The sequence below is a fragment of the Condylura cristata genome, unplaced genomic scaffold (genome assembly GCF_000260355.1).
Source record: "Condylura cristata isolate star-nosed mole 26May11 unplaced genomic scaffold, ConCri1.0 scaffold00025, whole genome shotgun sequence".
NCBI classification, from domain to species: domain Eukaryota; kingdom Metazoa; phylum Chordata; class Mammalia; order Eulipotyphla; family Talpidae; genus Condylura; species Condylura cristata.
Genome location: NW_004567126.1, coordinates 1,619,011 through 1,638,051, shown reverse-complemented (window position 1 = coordinate 1,638,051; position 19,041 = coordinate 1,619,011). Strand labels below are relative to the sequence as shown.

The window sequence follows — 19,041 nt, the reverse complement described above, 5'->3', positions numbered from 1 at the left end:
CCAGCTGCAGCCTTTTCCCACAATTTGGTTTCCTCTCTCTAGCTGAATTATCTGTTTATCTCCAGGGTTGTAGCAGGGCTGGGACAAAAGGCTGTGGAGCAGCCGCAGCTGCTGCCTCAGGCAGTTTCCCTCTGCAGTGCTTCCTGGCACTCAGGCGCCTAGATTTTTAAGGAGCCGAATGAGTAGGAAGCCGCTGGCATTCCCTGATCAGAGTTGCAGGGTTCAGCTAATCCTGCCTGTGCAGCTTCCCTTATATAGTCTATAGTCCGTTCCCAGTTGCTGGTTCTCCCTCGGTTATTTTCCTTCTAGTGGTCCAAGGCGTTCTCATTTGGGTTGAAACTCGTAGCATGTAAGTCTATAATCCATTTTTACATAATCCCGTGCGAGTTTGGATGTAGTCATCTAGGCGTCTTGCCTTTCCCGAGCTGGTTGAGATGATCAGCGGCTTTGAGCAGAGCCCAGGTGCTCCCGTTGGGGTCTGCAGTTTCAGCGGTTTTTCCCTCGCCCAGGTATTGAGGATAGATTTGTAGTCTTTCCACAGCCTGTGCTCCACTCACTGAGCTGAGCCGTCCCTCTTTACCTCCAGGATTTAGCCTGGAGCAAAGCGGCTCCTGCAGCCCGCTGAACTTCCAGGCTCCTGGGTTTTCCAGGGAGTTCCCAGAAGGGAACTCCCCAATTGCCGATTCCCCCTCAGTTATCTACCTTCTGGTGAGTCCAGGGTGTTTTTGTTTGGGTTGAAACTTGCAGTAAGTAAGTCTATAGTCCGTTTTCAGTCCTCAATTCCTGTGCAAGCCCGGACACAGTGATCTCGGAGTCTTTACCCTGCTGCCATCTTCCCGAAGTCCACCTATTTCCTTGTTCTTTTATGTGTGTGTGTGTGTGTGTGTGTGTATTTTTCTCTCTTCAAATTAGATAGAAGAGCTCTTTTCAATATTTTTGTAAATGAGAACTTACTTTAGCAATTTCCTTCTACTTTTTTTTTTCTGGACTGGCCTTTATTTCTTCCTCATGTTTGAAAGATAACTTTTCAGGATATAGCATTCTTGCTGATAGTTTTTATATATGAATATTTTCAATATGTCAATCCATCTGTTCCTTGCCTGTATTGTATCTGATTAAAAGTCTGATGACAACAAGATGTACATCCTTAAGTTACTTCCTTTTCTTCCTAGTCACCTTCAACATTTTTTTTTTTTTTGTCTATTTTCAGTACACTGTAAGTCTGGGCATAGCCCCCATTGTATTTAGACAATCAAGTTTTTCTTAACTTTATGAATTTATGTATTTAATTCCTTCCCCAATATGGGAAGTTTTCCTCTAATATTTCTTTGAATAAGCTCAATGTTCTCTTCTATATCTATCCCCCCTTTGGGGTAACCATCACTCTTACGTTCTCTTTCCTCTATGTGTTACTTTATTAAAGGTCATTAATGGAACCACTGTTTGATCTATTCTGCTCTCATAGTTTTTTCTAGTTATTGACTTCATTTATTGATCTATTTATTTCCTGAATCTGTTGATTTTTTTATTTGCAGCTTGCAAATTTGCAATTTTCTACCATCTGTTAATTTTTTTCTGAGGTTATTAATGTGTTTGTGAATTGTGTATAATTCTTTGATATATTTTTCTGAATTTTCTTGTTTCATTTTGATTTGTTTTCTTCATTTTCTTCTATTTCTTTGATGGTCTTCATTGTAGAAATTTTGACCTCTATCTAATAGGGAAATGTAATATTCCATGTCTGTCACTGTATTCTGGAGAGCTTTCCTCTCTTTGTAATGTCATAGTGCCTTGAGGCCTCAAGTTGTCATGTATAGATAAAAATCTGTTATTTACAATCTATGATTACTTGTCTTTTGAAAATTTAGACATTATTTCTTTTCTTCCTTACATTGCATTGATTGGAACTTGAAGAGTATTTATAAATAATACTAGTCATATTAAATATTTGTCTTTTTTTTTTAAGATTTATTTATTTGTGCATACAGAACTGGGGTACAGGCCAGAGGCTCAGGGGCGGTGAGAGGCTTCACCAGTGACAGAGTGGGGAACAGAACAGGCAGATCTACGAAGTACACTGCTCAGGGGAGCAGTGGGCAGGTCAGGAGAGGTCTGCCACACCATGTGGTCACCTCTGGGGCAGGCGGGAATTGAACTCATGTGGAAGCGGCTTTAGATTCTCAGTGCTGTGCTTTAACCCACTGCACCACCAGGGAGGGCCAATATTTGTCTTTTTTTTAATAAAGATTTATGTATACAGAACTGGGGTACAGGCCAGAGATGCTGGGGTGGTGAGAGGATTCACCAGAGACTGAGTGGGGAGCAGAACAGGGAGATCGATGGAGTACACTGCTTGGGGGAGCAGTGGGTGGGTCAGGAGAGGTCTGTGGCACCATGTGGGTCACCTCCAGGGCAGGGATCGAACTCATGCTGAAGTGGTTTTAGCTTCTTAGTCCTGTACTTTAACTCACTGCACCATCAGGGAGGGCCCTATTTTTATTTTTTAATACTTGAATGGAAATTTGTTTACAGTTCCTGCCATAGGGTCCCACTTAGACATTCTTGGAGATAATTTTGTTGTCAGTTACTTTCTTTATTACTGGTGTTTTATTCTCCATTCTGAATCAACTTTTACAATTATATTGTTAAGGGGAAGAATGTCCTAAAAGAACTCTGCAGAGTCTTGTGGACTCTACCCCTACTCCAGCTTTCTGGATTCTTCCCCTTACTTCAGTGATTGGAAAACTACAACTCCCAGCAGCACAAGGAGAGAACTATGAGGACCTAAGGGCGGAGCTAAGCAGGAATTCTGGGACTTTGGAGGATAAAAATAGTAAGCGGGTTTTTTTCCAACAGTGACTCTAGAGAGGTAACGGTTCCCTCTCTCTGGAGCAACTGCTCTCAGTCCGTGTGACTGGGGGCTAGCAGCCTGAGTTTGGGACCTAGAGCTCCAAGTTAGCAGTGCTGGTAAAGTATTCCAGCTACTTTGTATCCCTCTCCATTTCCCTGGGTTGTTTCCTTTTCCTTTCCCCTTTTTGTAAGTAAACCCGTTATTGATCCTTTTGTGTGTGTCTGCAGAGTAACTGGATTTTGAGTGTGTGCGGGTGAGGCCCCTCAGACAGGCTGCCCAAGTCCACTCTGGTCTACCGTGTAACAATATTTGCCAGGAGTTACTATTTCTCTGTATTGTATTATCCTTACTATGCTTTTTATATCTCCTTTTGTGAATGTTTAATATCTGATGTAGATTCCTCCGTAATGTATTGACATTTATGTTACCTAATGAAGCTTTCAGAGATTAAAACTATTAACTTTAATCAGACAAATATATCTTGTTTTGCATTTTAATGTTCTGAAGGGCACCTTTTCTCAAATTCCTAAATTTAAAATTTGTGACCCAATTACAAATTTTTTAGTTCTGCAATTTTTATAAATTCAGAAATATCTATTTATGTGCCTTCTGATATCTTTTTGATCTCTTATTCCACATTCAGTGTTTGAAATCTTTTTGGAAACATGAATATAGTAATGAACATTATATTTTTTTGAAGAGACAATTAGTCATCAAACATTTGGTCATAAACTTTAAGTTAATATGATTTTTAAATCCTAAATTATGGTAAGCATCATTTTAAATTGCAAGTTATGGAGTTGCTACTTTGAAAGAAAGAAAAATAAATATTTCTACCCTTGCCATAAATTTTATGAAATATCAAACCAATGTAATAAAACCTAAAATAGAATCATATATATATATATATATATATATATATATATATATTCTTGGTTATTATAGAATTACTTAAAATAACTAAGACTGGAAACAACTTAAGTACCCATCAACAGACAAATGCTTAAAGAAAATGTGGTACTTCCACACAATAAAACACTCTTTAGGGGTCCCTCCTTAGTGGCGAATCAATTTAAAGCACAGCATTGTGAAGCTAGCTGCAGTCCCTTCAGCACAAGTTCCATTCCCAGCTGGGAGGTGACCCACATGGTGCAGCAGACCTGTCTCAGCCACTGCTCCCCTCAGCAGTGTACTTTGTCAATCTGCCTGTTTTGCTCTCCACTCTTTCTCTGGTGAACCCTCTCACCCCCCACCCCCTGCATCTCTGGCCTGTACCCCAGCTCTGTATGCATAAATAAATAAATCTTAAAAAATAATAATAATACTCAGTTACTTTAATAATGGCACAGCGGGTTAAAGCACAGCACTGAGAGGCTTAGGCCACTTCCGCATGAGTTTGATTCTTGCCTGCCCGGGAGGTGACCACGTGGCGTGGCAGACCTCTCCTGTCCTGTCTGCTGCTCCCCTCAGCAGTGTACTTCCTCAATCTGCCTGTTCTGCTCCCCTCTCTGTCTCTGGTGAATCCTCTCACCCTTTGCATCTCTGGCCTGTTCTATATGAATGAATAAATCTTTTTTAAAAAATGGCTAAAGGCCCTCCCTGGTGGCAAAGGGGTTAGGATGCAACACGACAAGCGAGCCACAACGGCTTCGGTGCAAATTCGATTACCAGCTAAGGAGGTGACCCACATGGTGCAGCAGACCTCTCCTGCTGTTAAGGGAAAAGGATGTCCTACAGGAACTCTGCAGAGTTTTGTGGACTCTACCCCCTATTCCAGTAATTGGAAACTACAACTCCCAGCAGTACCAATGAGAGAACTGCAAGGACCCAAGGGTGGAACTAAGCAGGCACTCTGGGACTTTGGGGGATAAATAGCCATTGAAAATAGCTCCCTCTCAGGGCAAAGGCCCTCTCAAGACCACCTGACTGGAGTCTATCAGTTTGTTACTGGAGTTCCAAGTCAGCTGAGCTGGTAAGGTGTTCTAACTACCTTGTATCTCTCTCTCTTTCGCTGGGTTGTTTCTTTTCCTTATCGACCCTTTTGTGTGTGCCTGAAGTACAATTAAATTTTAAGTGCATGGTAAGGACCCACAGACAGGCAGCCCAGTTCACACTGGGGTGCCCTGTAACACTGTCTCTCCCACTGCTCCCCTCAGCAGTGTACTTCATCTACCTGCCTGTTCTGCTCCTCGCTCTGTCTCTGGTGAATCCTCTCACCACCCTGCATCTCTGGCCTGTACCCCAGTTCTGTATGCATAAATAAATAAATCTTTTAAAAATAAGAATTAAAAAATGGCTGAAATGATGCCATCTGCAACAAAATGGATGAAACTAGAAGGTAACTTGCTTACTAAGTCAGTGGAGAAAGACACTGTTTGTGTACATACACAGTGTATATAAAAAACAAGAGGATGAGCTATCTGAAGCAAAAATAAATTTAGACCATCAGATCAATTAATTGTTCCCAAAAGAGGAGGAAAGGGGTTATCATGGTATGAAAGGAAACAATTACATGGTGAGAGATAGAATTGTATGTTTAGTGGTGAAATTAAAGCAGTATATCTGCATTTTGATTTTTCTATAATGCACACCTGATACTAATATAATTCTATAATGTACTGTTATTTCAATAAAAATAATATACTTTGGAGAAATCAGAACTTTAGAAAAAATCTTAAAATTAAGAATAAAAACTGAAAACTAGCATGATACTTCATAAACTCAGAAAAATAAAGTTTTCCCAATACAATAGCAAAATCAGAGATACAATATGAAGGATAATTTAATTAAATTAAACCTAAGATACAATAAACATTGTCATTAAATTTACAGAACATACATTTTTTTAAAAAACTACAGAAATACTTACCCCCAAAAGACCAAAATATCAGAATTAAATGCCCATTATTGGAATAAAAATATGAACATAATAAAAATGTCAATTCTTTCTAAATTAAAATGTAGCTTTAGTATAATACCTAATAAAATTTCATGTTATTTTTCTTGCAACAAGACATGTTGATTCTACAGTTTATCTGGATAAATGAACTGTCACCAGGAATAAAGTGATTATAGAAAGAAATGATGCTAGGTGACTTTTTCTATACATCTTTTAAGATATTAAAGTGTAGATAATTAAAAATATAGCATAGAGGACTTACCATACTCACTAGAACACATAAGATCATACCACAGCTAATCATTTACAGTGTAGTGATGAAGTGCTTAATTTTTTTAAACTTATCAAAAGACATATATCACATATATCTTTTTCTAAAATACAAATGCACAAAAATGAAATAAAACATAAATAGTACATAAAAAAACTTAGAAAGAGGCCCTCCCTGGTAGCGCAGCAGGTTAAAGCACAGCACTGAGAATCTAAAACCACTTCCACATGAGTTCGATTCCCGCCTGCCCCGGAGAAGACCTCTCCTGACCTGCCCAATGCTCCCCTCAGCAGTGTACTTCGGCGATCTGCCTGTTCTGTTCCCCACTCTGTCTCTGGTGAAGTCTCTCACCGCCCGTGAGCCTCTGGCCTGTACCCCAGTTCTGTATGCACAAATAAATAAGTCTTTAAAAAAAAAAAACTTAGAAAGAATATGAATGTCCAAAAATATAAAAAGGAAGTGAATATTTGACTATATTTATGTAATACAAATAAAACAAACAATGATTGACACTAAATACATATTAAAATAAAGGACTAGCAAAGGTACAGATAATTAAAATGCAAAACATACTAAGATTCAATGTAATAAAGAACTTTTGATAATTTTTCAAATTTCTGACCCAAAGTCCTGAGAATGTAGTAGATTTTGTTCAATCCTTTTATTCAGGTCTATAGTAAGTTAAATACATTTAAGTACACAGGTTCCCTTTTTAAAACCTGCTCCTATAGGTCACATATAGGGAAAGGACCCTGATGTTGGTTAAAAGATATCCATTGGGGTCCTCCCTGGTGGCGCAGCAGGTTAAAGCACAGCACTGACAAGCTGAAGCCATTTCCGCATGAGTTCGATTCCCGTCTGCCCCGGAGATGACCACATGGCACGACAGACCTCTCCTGACCCTCCCGCTGCTCCCCTCAGCAGTGTACTTCGTCAATCTGCCTGTTCTGCTCCCCACTCTGTCTCTGGTGAAGCCTCTCACCGCCCCTGAGCCTCTGGCCTGTACCCCAGTTCCGTATGTACAAATAAATAAATCTTTAAAAAAAAAAAAAAAAGTAGGAAGTAACCCTAAGTAAAAGAAGACAGATAATAAAGTACATATTGTATGGTTTCATTTGTATGGACTACCCAGAATAGGAAAATCCATGGAGATAGAAAATAGATTAATGGTTGCCAGGCTAAAGGAGTGAAAAATGAGTGACCATTTCATCATATAATATTTCCTTTTCGTATAATAAAGTTTGGAACTTAATTTTTATATAGTGTTGTGAATGCTACAGAATCATTACACACTTTCAAATGGTTATATTTACTTTTATGTTATCTGAATTTTACCACCATAAAAATATTGCATTACATATTTTAAACATCAAAACTAGTGCTAGATGACTACACTGGAGGAGTGTAGATGAGTTGATGGAGGTTGTGGTGTGGTGATGTACCTCTGAGTAGAAAACTATGTCCCTAAGTCATATACAGCGCTGTAAACAATGTTACCTCAATAAAAAATGTACAGTTTTTTTTATTTATTTTAATTTATTTATGTTTACATCACTCTTCATTTTGTGCATTTTTTCATGTTGTTTGTGATCGCCATGGACTTCCCACCACCAATTCACCCATGTGCCATCACCGTAGTCCCGTGCACTCTCCCCACCCCAGTTTTGATTGTATTCCCCTCTCCACACCTGTAAAATGTCTGGTATATAGTTGTTCATTGTTTTTCATTTTTACTTTATTACAATTGTGATAATCCTTTGTCGTTAGTATTGTGTGCAAAGATTTTCTTCCAACCAGTGAAGTGTTTGTTTTGTGTAGTAACGTCTCTTTTGCTGTACAGAAGCTCTTTAACTTGATGTAGTCCCAGGTGTTTATCTTTCCTTCACTATCCTTGCTTTGGATGTTTGATTTTTTTTTTTAATTTATTTATTTATGCCTACAGAGCTGGGGTATAGGCCAAAGGTACAGGGGTGGTGAGAGGATTCACCAGAGACAGAATGAGGAGCAGAACAGGTCGACTGAGAAAGTACATTGCTGAGGGCAGCAGTGGGCAGGTCAGGAGATCCACCATGTGGATCACCTCCTGGGCAGGGATTGAACTCATGCTGAAGTGGCTTTAACTTCTTAGTGCTATGCTTTAACCCGCTGTGCCAGTAGTGAGGGCCAGGTTGTTGTATCTTTAAAAATGTTACTGAGGTGTATGTCTTGTAGCGTTTTGCCCACTTTTGCTTCCAGGTATTTTATGGTTTCCATTCTTATGTCTAGATCTTTAATCCACTTCAAGTTGGGTTTTGTGCATGTGATCTAGCTTCATTTTTTTGCATGTAGCAGCCCAGTTTGTTGAACAAACTTTCTTTGTTCCATTGCATATTGTTTGCACCTTTGTCAAAGATTAGCTGTCCATAAACCTGTGGGTTTATATATGGGTTTTCCTTTTTTTTTTTCAAGATTTATTTATTTATGCATACAGAACTGGGGTATAGGTCAGAGGTGCAGGGGTGGTGAAAGGCTTCACCAGAGACAGAGTGGGGAGCAGAACAGACAGATCGACGAAGTACACTGCTGAGGAGAGCAGCGGGCGGGTCAGGAGAGGTCTGCCATGCCATGTGGTCACCTCCAGGGCAGGCAGGGAACGAACTCATGCTGTAGTAGCTTTAGTTTCTTAGTGCTGTGCTTTAACCCGCTGCGCCATCAAGGAGGGCCCTATATATGGGTTTTCTATTCGAATCCACTGCTCTGTGTGTCTGTCCTTGGTCCAGTACCATGCAGTTTTGATTATTATAGCTTTGTAGTATAGCTTGAAGTCTCAGAGTGTCATGCCTCCGTTCTCTTTTGTTTTAGTCAGGAGTGTTTTGGCTATTCAAGGTTTTTGTGTTTCCATATAAATCTCATCAATATTTGTTCTATTTCTTTCAAGAATGTCATTGAGATTTTTATTGGAATAGCATTAAATCTGTATATCACTTTTGGTAGGATGGCCATTTTAATGATGTTAATTTTTCCAACCCATGAGCAAGGGATCTCTTTCCACTTCTTTGTCTTCTTGTATTTCTTTTAACGTGGTTTATAATTTTCTTGTATAGGTCTTTTATTTCTGTTGTTATGTTTATTCCCACATATTTGATTTTTTTTTAAATGTAAAAGGGATGGTTTTTTTGATTTCCACTTCTTCTGATTGGTTGTTTGTGTATAGGAAGTTACTAACTTTTTTGTGTTGATTTTATATCCTGCTACCTTACTAAACTGGTTAATATTTTTTATTAGTTTTTCAAGGTGTTTGTAGGGCTTTCCATATAAATTATCATATCATCTGCAAATATAGATAGTTTTACTTATTCTCTCCCTATTTGGATTCCTTGTCTTTTTCCTGTCTTATTGCCCTGGCTAGGACTTCCAGTATTATGTTGAAGAGCAGTGGTGACAGAACATCCTTGTCTTCTTCCTAATCTTAAAGGAAGAGCTTTCAGCTTTTCTCCATTGAGTATAATATTAGCTGTGGGTTTGTCATATGTGGCTTTTATCATGTTGAGGTATGTTCCTTCTATTCCATGGATTTCAAGGGCCTTAAATATAAATAGATGTTGAACTTTGTCAAATGCCTTCTCTTCATCTGTTAATATGATTATGTGGTTTTTATTTTTCTGTTGGTTAATGTGATGGATTATGTTAATTGCTTTTCAGGTGTTGAACCATCCTTGTATTGCTGGAATTAATCTCATGTGGTAGTGGTGTATTATTATTTTTTTAATGCATAGTTGCATTCTGTTGGCTAAGATTTTGTTGAGGATTTTTGCATCAGTGTTCATTAGAGAGATTGGGCTGACATTTTCTTTCTTTGTGTTGTCTTTGTTAGGTTTTGGTATTAGCTGGACTGCTCCATGCCAAAAAAAAAAAAAAAAAAATGAAGCTAGATCACTACCTTGTACAATGCCAACTAGGTATCTGCCCAAAGGACACTGAAAGAGTAATTCAGAAGGACACCTGCACCCCCATGTTTATTGTTGCTTTATTTACAATAGGGAAGATGTGAAATCAACCCAAATGCCTGAAAGTAGATGACTGTATTAAAAAGATGTGGCACAAATACATATGGAATGTTACTCAGCAGTCAAAAAAGATAAATTTATGCCTTTTGTAGCGACATGGATGGAACTGGAAAGGATCATGTTTGGTGAAATAAGACAGAAAGAAGAAAAATCTGGATGGTTTCACTCATAGCAGGAGCATAAAGGAGCAGGGAAGGAAATAATAATAGTGATGATGATGAACAACTATATACCAGAGACATTTTATGGGTTGAAATGGAGAATGGGAAAATGGGGTGGGAAGGGTGCACAGGACTATGGTGATGGTACACGGGTGAATTGGTGCTGGGAAGTCCACGGGGATTACAACTGAGGTGGGAAAGGCACAAAATGAAGAATGATGTGAAAATAAATTTAAAAAATAAAATTTTAAAAAAGATATTTTGTATTACTTAGGAGAAAGTTAAAAAACCATAGTCTCCTCTTGAGAAACCAAAGTGCATTTTCCCTGGTACACAACTACTTACAGTGTAACTGTTCTCCAAAAAAAGTGATATTTCTTTTTTTCTTTACCAGGATCAAAGATGTATTTATTCCAAAAAATCTCTTTCATATTTTTGAAGTTTTTTTTTTCAATTAAGGCAACATTGGTTTACATTGTTTATAATGACACTCATTGTTTATAATTTGGAAGCCTCGGACTCCCCCTTCCAGGGCTGCATAGATTCCCCCTCCACCATGGCCTGCATAGTCCACCATCATCATCATTGTGTTCCCTCCCCACTTTGTGCTTCGCCTCTGCCCTCTCCTCTTCCCCTTCGAATGTCTAAAGTAGCAGAGTTATTTCCAATGAGTAGCAGAAACATTTGTTGTGGGGTTCTAGAAGCAGACATGCGTAACCAAGATCAGCATATTCATCTGGAAATCTTCACTTTTGGTTTGTCCAAGTATCATTTTTATCCCTATGTGCCTGAAATAAATATTTTATATATCCTCTAAAATTGTTTTTAGTTTGTTTTTATATACTCCTCTTTTTGTTGTCTCCACTTTTTTTTCAATGTTTCAGGTTTTTCCTTCCCCGCTTAGAAGAGGACATAACTTGGGAGAAACTAAATGGCATTAGCCATGTTTCCAAAATGGCTTTTATTTTTCATGGCAGAATGGTAATGAAATATAAAACCCTAGGGACAGAGCAAAGATATAGAACTTAAGTTTTGTATGTTATTATCATGTTTATTAAAATTGAGCTTTCCTTTATAAACCTTGAGTCAGTATTTTCATTCTGCATTGCTGTATATTGGTAATCTTTATAAAACTTTGTTATAATTGTATATGGTCTCTACGATATTTAAGTTCTCTGAGTGAGAGTATTAAAAATAAAATTATTCAGCAGTGCCATCCCAACAATTAAGAACATGTTATATCAAGTGGAATAGTAATGAAAATAGTTTGTCATCCCATCCTTTTTTATGGGATGCAGCTAAAGAAGTTTTTACAAGAATATTTATAGCTTAGAACCCTGTGTTAGTAATGAAGAAATGTTTAAATCAATTTTAATCAATAAGAAGCTAAGAAAAAATAGCAAATGACTCAGAGTACACTGAAGAAGAGAAGTAACAAAGATAAATCTAAGAATATATAAGAAACAACAGCAAAAGGAGCCACAATTTAATTCCTTAAGACTATTAATAAAAAGATCAGTCAAAAAAGATTAAGTTTAAAAAAGAGAAAAAACACAAACAGTATAAGTGAGGTTAGCAAAAATTATCAGATATTAAAAGTATAATAAGAAATTACTATAAAACATTATGCCAAAAGTTGGCTACTTTACACGAAATAAACACTTTTTTAAAGTAAAATTTAATAAAACTAATCAGTTATGTATTTTTCTATTGTATCCATACATATAATGTCATTATATTTCTATTTCTAATGATTTTTTAAGATAGCCTTCAGAATTGTAAATACGGACAATGTTATCTTTCTGAATTGGGCATTTTGATTTTTATACTTTCCTAATTGTTGTAACTAAGACTTTCAGTAATATGTTGAGTAGAAGTAGCAAATGTGTCCATTCTTTGTTACGGATCTAAAGGAAAATTTTTCTCTTCCCATTTGAGTATGATATTAGCTGTGGCCTGTTCATAAATGGCTTATTACTTTGATGTGATTTATCTCTACTACTTGTTTGTTGAGAATTTTTTTTTCATGAAATCATGTTGAATTTTTTCCAAATACTTTTTCTACATCTATCGAGCTGAAGATAAGATTTTTATCCTTCTTTTTTTTTCTAAAAGATTTATTATTTGTGCATACAGAACTGGGGTACAGGCCAGAGGCTCAGGGGCAGCGAGAGGCTTCACCAGAGACAGAGTGGGGAACGGAACAGGCAGATCCACAAAGTACACTGCTGAGGGGAGCAGCGGGAGGGTCAGGAGAGGTCTGCCACGCCATATGGTCACCTCCCGGGCAGGCGAGAATCAAACTCATGAAAAGTGGCTTTAGCTTCTTAGTGCTGTGCTTTAACCTGCTGCACCACCAGGGAGGGCCTTATCCTTCATTTTTTAATGTGAATTTTGTATGTTGAAATCATCATTGGTTTTCCAGGATTTAAATTCCACTGGACCATGTTGTATAATTCTAGTAGTATGCCCTTGAGATCAATTTGCTAGTATTTTTTTTTTAAGTTTTCTGCATCTATGTACATTAGAGATGATGATTTGTAATTTTTTGTTTTTTTAATGTGTTTGTCTGGCTTGAAATCTGGGTGATGCTGACCATATTATTTGTATCAAATATTTTTCCATCTTCAATATTTTGGGGGGAATTTTGAGAAGATTTAATATGAATTAATTAAATAATTGTTATAAACCAGTAGTGAAGCAACCTTGTCCTGGGATTTCCTTTACTTGTATGTTTTTGGTTACTGATCAAAACATGAGTTATTCACATATTCAGGTGTTTCATTTCTTCATGAGGTTGTCTGTTACATTATACCAAGATGAGATGTCACAATACTGTCTTGGTAGGTTGTATATTTCTAAGTCTTTTTATATTTATACCAAGCTATTTAATTTGCTGGTGTGTACTTTGTTCTTAGTGATCTCTCTTTTTTTATTATTTCTGTGATATCAGTTGAAAAATCTCCTTAATTTCTACTTTTATTTCAGCCTTCTCTTTTTTTCTTAATGTAACTAAAGTTCTTGGTTTTTTTGTTGACCATTTCAAAATTCAGCTCTGTGCTTCATTGATTTTGCATTTTTTCCTCTATTTCATTTACTTGTTCTAATCTTAATTAGGTCTTTCCAAATACAAATTTGGAGTAAGGAAGTTAATTTATTTCTAGCTCCATCATGTATAACTTTAGACTGTTTATTTCAATACCTCATCTCAATAAAGACAGGTATTATATTGCTACAAACTTCTTTCCTAGTGCCTCTTTTATGTACCATATAAGTTTTGAACACTTTTAATTTGTGTCAGGATACTTTTTAATTTTCATTTTGATTTCTTGACCCATTTTCAAAAACCATGCTTTCAAATACACACACACACTTCTAAACTTTCCACTTCTCTTTTGCAAGAATTTCTAGTTTCATTCAAGGTCAGAAAACATGTTTTTATGTTTTCAACGTTTTAAACTTATTAGTACTCCTTTGTGACCTAATGTGATCTGTCCTAGAAAATATTCCATGTACACATAAGAATGCACATTACATTGCAGTTTGGTGTAGTCTGTTCTATATATGTCTACTGGGACAAAAACATAGAAAAACCAATAATAGAACTGAGAGCCCAAACATAAAGCCTCTTATGCCCAGACATATATGGACACCTAATATATGTTATAGAATATTGAAGAATATACACTGGAACAAATGGAAAACCTCTTCAATAATAGGTGTGGAAAAATTGGACTGCAACTTGCAAAATAATGTCGTTAGACCACTATCTCACACCTAACACAAAAATCAGTTCAAACTGAAAAGACTTAAGAGACCATAATTAAAATAAACAGACATCCTACTAAATGGGAGTATATATACATCTGACAAGGGACTGATATCAAAAATCTACAAAGAGTTCATACAACTCAACAAAAAGAAAACAAATAACCTAATGAAAAAATGGGTAAAAGAAATAAATAGGCATTTACCCAAAGAAGACATTCAAGTGGCCTATGGGCACATGAAAAAATATTCATCATTACTTATCATCAGGGAAATGCAAATGCAAAATACCAGGAGGTATCACCTACCAATGAGAATAGCCCATATCAAAATATGTGGTATATACACACACAATAAAATACTACTGAGCAATCAGAAAAGATACATTTACACCATTAACAACAATATAGATGGAGCTGAAAGAGATTATGCTATATGAAATAAACCAACAGTTAAAGATAAATGACAGATGGTGTCACTTATATGTCGACTATAGAGAAACTAAATAAAAGGTCAGATAAAGGCAAACTTTAAAGCCAGCACTTGGAACCTGACCATAGACCTGAGGCATCATAGGGGGAAGGGAATCATTGAGAACAGGGAGGGCAAGAGCACAATGAGGAGTTGGTGGTGAGTGGGCTACCATGACCACACCCAAGGTCCTGTACAATCCTATCAAAACACTAACAAGGATGTAAAACAATGACACTTCAATAAAATATTTACATACTGATGACTTTAAAAAAACAAATTTATACTTTTACTTTTCTGGTAGTAAGAACTTGAAATGGGTCTACTGACCAATAAAAAGTGGAGGGTAGAATTTGTCTTCTAGCGGTGAGCTCACAATCATATATGCAGGTGTTTATTAATAATGACGCGTGCCTAAAACTTAGATAAATTTTAATTCAATGTTACCTGAACAAAAACATTACTCTAAAAGATGCTTTAAGAGTTGGGTTTTTGGGGCCTCCCTGGTGGCGCAGCAGGTTAAAGCACAGCACTAAGAAGCTAAAGCACTTCAGCATGAGTTTGATCCCTGCCTGGAGGTGACACATGGGGCAACAGACCTCTCCTGACCCGCTCGCTGCTCCCCTCAGCAGTGTGCTTTGTCAATCTGCCTGTTCTGCTCCCCACTCTGTCCCTGGTGAATCCTCTCACCACCCGTGCATCTCTGGCCTGTACCCCAGTTCTGTATGCATAAATAAATAAATCTTTTAAAATAATAATAATAATTGGGTTTTTCCTGGAGACATAAGGGAATATCCATTAATTTTCCTATTTCAGTTTGTAGTGCCCACATATATGCTTTAGTTCATGGCCATTCATGCAACCTCAAGTCAGCAGCATAGTAATTTCAGATCTATCTCTGACATTTACTCTTCTCCCTCCTGCCCCAAGGTTGATACAACCAGTGCAATTACCTTTATCCAACTTGGCTAATGATGATTAATCTTCTCAAAGTCAGGTAATTTATTTTCATTTGATGACTTAATCCTTCCATGCTACAAAAATATTACATATTCAACAGTAATGGGGATTGGGATGGAGATATCTTTGGAGCAATTTATGCAGTTATTTCTTTTTCAAAAATGAATAATTTGCTGACATTCAAGGGTCTTTGTGTAAAACAATTTATCACTGCCTCTGGATGATCAACAAATATAGTAATCCTTCAAAATTATATGCAAAAATTATTTTTGACTGATAAGAACTAATTCTACCTACACATTGCTCTTAACAGAGCCTTAACAGAACAGTCTTGTCACTGAGAGTTTGCTAGAAATGCAGGTTGTTAGGCCCACCAGCACCTACTGAATCAGAATCTGCATTTATTCTAAGAATCTGGATAGTTTCTACCCACATGGAAATTGGAGATGTGCTTGATAGGTTGGTTTTTTCAGCTTCTGACTATTGAAATTTAGGGTAGGATAATATTTGTATTAGGAGCTATCCTGTGTATTTCAGGATTTTTAGAGCATCCACACAAATATTGTCAAATATCTACTCAAGCTAGTTCACTTCTACTTCTGTGCTGAGAGCTACTGCCCCAGAATTTGAGAACATCCTAACAAATTTCAGTGAAGACCCCATCTTAATCCTCTCCAAGCTTCATTTCTACACTGGAGAATGGAATTCATTATATTACTATCTCATACAATGGGCTGATAAATCAGACAATACCTGTAAGTTGTTAAGGTCAAGTTACAGTACATTTAAAAAGTCTAGGTATAGGCCCTCCCTGGTGGCGCAGGGGGTAAAGGCACAGCACTGAGAAGCTAAAGCCACTTTCGCATGAGTTCGATTCCCGCCTGCCCCGGAGGTGATCACATGGTGTGGCAGACCTCTCCTGGCCCTCCCGTTGCTCCCTTCAGCAGTGTACTTTGTCACTCTGCCTGTTCTGTTCCCCACTCTGTCTCTGGTGAAGCCTCTCACTGCCCCTGAGCCTCTGGCCTGTACCCCAGTTCTGTATGAATAAATAAATAAATCTTAAAAAAAAAAAAAGTCTAGGTATATATTCCATCATTAACAGACATGTGAAGTAAGGAAAGAACATCTCTTGTGATATGAGAATGAAATTACTATTTGCTATAGCAAAAGTATCATAAATGCATGGAGTTTGTGCCCAAGTTTTTATATCAGAGGAACTCAGAAAAAAGAAAAAAACATGAGCTGAGTTCCCATCAAAATTCAATGCCTTCTCAGTTTTGACTTGATAAAACTTTAACTCAAATAAAAGGCACAAAATGATGTGAAAATAAACTATTATAATAAAATAAAATTTAAAAACACTTTAACTCAACATTGAGATAATTTAGACCTCTGTGAGTATGGAGAGCTCATAGAGAAAGTTTTAAAAATAAAACTTGACTTCTAGCCTGGTCTCTTGGTAACAAAGAATCAGTAGGAAATTTTTCCTTTCTGTCAAGATCAGTGTCCCAAAGGGAAACCAAGTGTGTAGAGGTCAGAGCCAAGACATAAATATGCCTAATGAGCAGATATAGGGAGCTGACAGTATCTCACAGTCTCTGTGTTTGTAACTTTGGATGAACTCGGCATGTTTTATTGTTTGCTTCTTTTTGGTTTGTTTCTTTTAGTTCCTAAAAGAAAGTTAGTGCTTCATTCATTTCTCTTCACTTATCTGAGTTTCAGTCTCCATCTACCAGCCAAGGAAGAATTCAGATATCCACAGAGAGTCCTTTCTCTCAGAAATCCCACCACGGTAAGTCTAACAGCTCAGTACATTTGGATAGCAGCATGGGGACAGTGGGTTAAGAGCATTTGTCTGTGATCACCTGAGAGGCATTATGACTATGCTATGCTTCTTCATGTCTTGTTTATTGAGTTAATGTAATCATTGTTTTTACTAAAAAGAGAAAGCAACTTAGGGGTTGTCTTCAACTAAGCAAGTTAGGGGTTATTGCTGGCATAAATGTTACAAGGAAGTTCAATTAGAAGAAAGAATGGCTGCTCAAAGTGTTTTCAATAAAAGTAGAAATGACTGATTTTGCATTTCAGGGTAGAAAATAAAATACTTGGTATGGAACAATATCAACTAAATTGAGAGCATTTGAAAAACTTTTACTATAGGGAAAATTTTATGCAAATGTGTTTGAATATTGATGAGAACAATTAATACCAAGGACTTCTTTGCTTGCAAACATTACCTCGCAGTCACTCAGCATATAGACAGTATCTGCTTCCTTGTCACATACCAAGAAAATCCTATTTAATATTGTAGAAAGGTATGATAAAGGTTTTTATTTTGTGAGTCTGAATACATTTGTGGGTCAGTCATTTACTTGATTGTAAGTTTTCTGTGTAAGGCCTTTAGTATTGCATAGTGGCATCAGAGAGATTTTGTTGCTGCTCTTCATTTCATTCTTTCAAATAAGGTATTAATGCTGATTTCACCAACTACACTGTAAACAGTGTAGTTTTAAAAAATTATCATTAGTTCACAAATATGTCATTAAGATTGTCTCTCCATTACTTTTTAATTTTGTTCTTAAAGAAGGTGTTGTGTTTGAAATACATATTCTTTATATCATATCAAATTAAATAGTGCTTCTTCCACAATTTTGAAAATTCTTCTGTGATAGGATTTTATTTTCAAGTTTTGGCAATTTAATATTCATTGAATTCTTTTAAAACTCTACTTCACTGCAGGGCTATGCATAAGTATACCTTAAATTGTGATCCTACATGTGTGTGCAAAGACATGTAAATACACATGTATGCACACACACACACACCTGAACTACACAAACCATAAAATTAAGTGGCATGTACCCTTACTATGTATGATGAACTCTGATATTTTCTTTTATGTTTTATTTATTATATTTTATTTGTCTTTTTAAACTATATTCCCACCCCTAATACAGAATATGAGAAACATTCTTCTCAGATGACCTCCACACCCGTATTAACATTTCACTGCCTTTTTTTTCCCCTCATTATTTTCATTATGAGACTACATTCTCTTATTCCTTTAAGGCATGCTTATTCAGCTACTATTCCAAACTAAACTAGATGTGTGGAAGTATTATATCATTACTATATGCCTCAAGCTACCCAAGAATTAAGTGAAAACTACACAATGATATTCCCAATGTTGAAGTTAAGTGCAAGACAACATGCCCTTTTTCCGTGGAAATGTTTTAAATATTAGGTTCATGAAGGAGACAGTCTAGGCATCTGAATGTTGAGACAGAGCTTTGAAGCTGGTGAAAAACCCCAAGTAGACCAGTAAGATCCCATGTGAAGGGAAACAGGTGGCTAAATGCCCAGTTTTGAATTGGTGGGGAGACTGCACGTCAGTTAACTTTTTGGGAAATGAGTGAGAAGAAAGCAAAGCATCACCCAGAGCTAACCTGGAGGCTCAGTAATGAAGAGTCAGATTCACATCTGATGCCACAGACTTTGGCTGGTTACAGTTTTATGATATAAAAAGAGGTCTCTGTGGTAAATGTGGAATAGATTGTTTCCAGCCTGTGAAAGTTTGGAGAAACAATAAAGAAATGACATAAAGCTGTGGAAGT

General features: G+C 36.9%; 1 protein-coding gene across 3 annotated transcripts in view; it reads left to right on the top strand.

The window, feature by feature from the left end:
* The first annotated feature begins 318 nt into the window (after positions 1–318).
* Positions 319–19,041, top strand: part of LOC101630535 (olfactory receptor 7A17-like) — a 23,529-nt gene continuing 4,806 nt past the window's right edge. Inside the window, exons 1-2 of one of the 3 annotated variants that reach the window (XM_012729515.1) lie at positions 319–349; positions 17,144–17,219. The gene's annotated coding sequence lies outside the window, so the exon portion shown is untranslated. Of the gene's footprint in view, positions 350–15,397; positions 15,465–17,094; positions 17,220–19,041 lie in introns of those variants that run through there. The other 2 variants (XM_012729516.1, XM_004688749.2) reach the window with 2 other exon arrangements.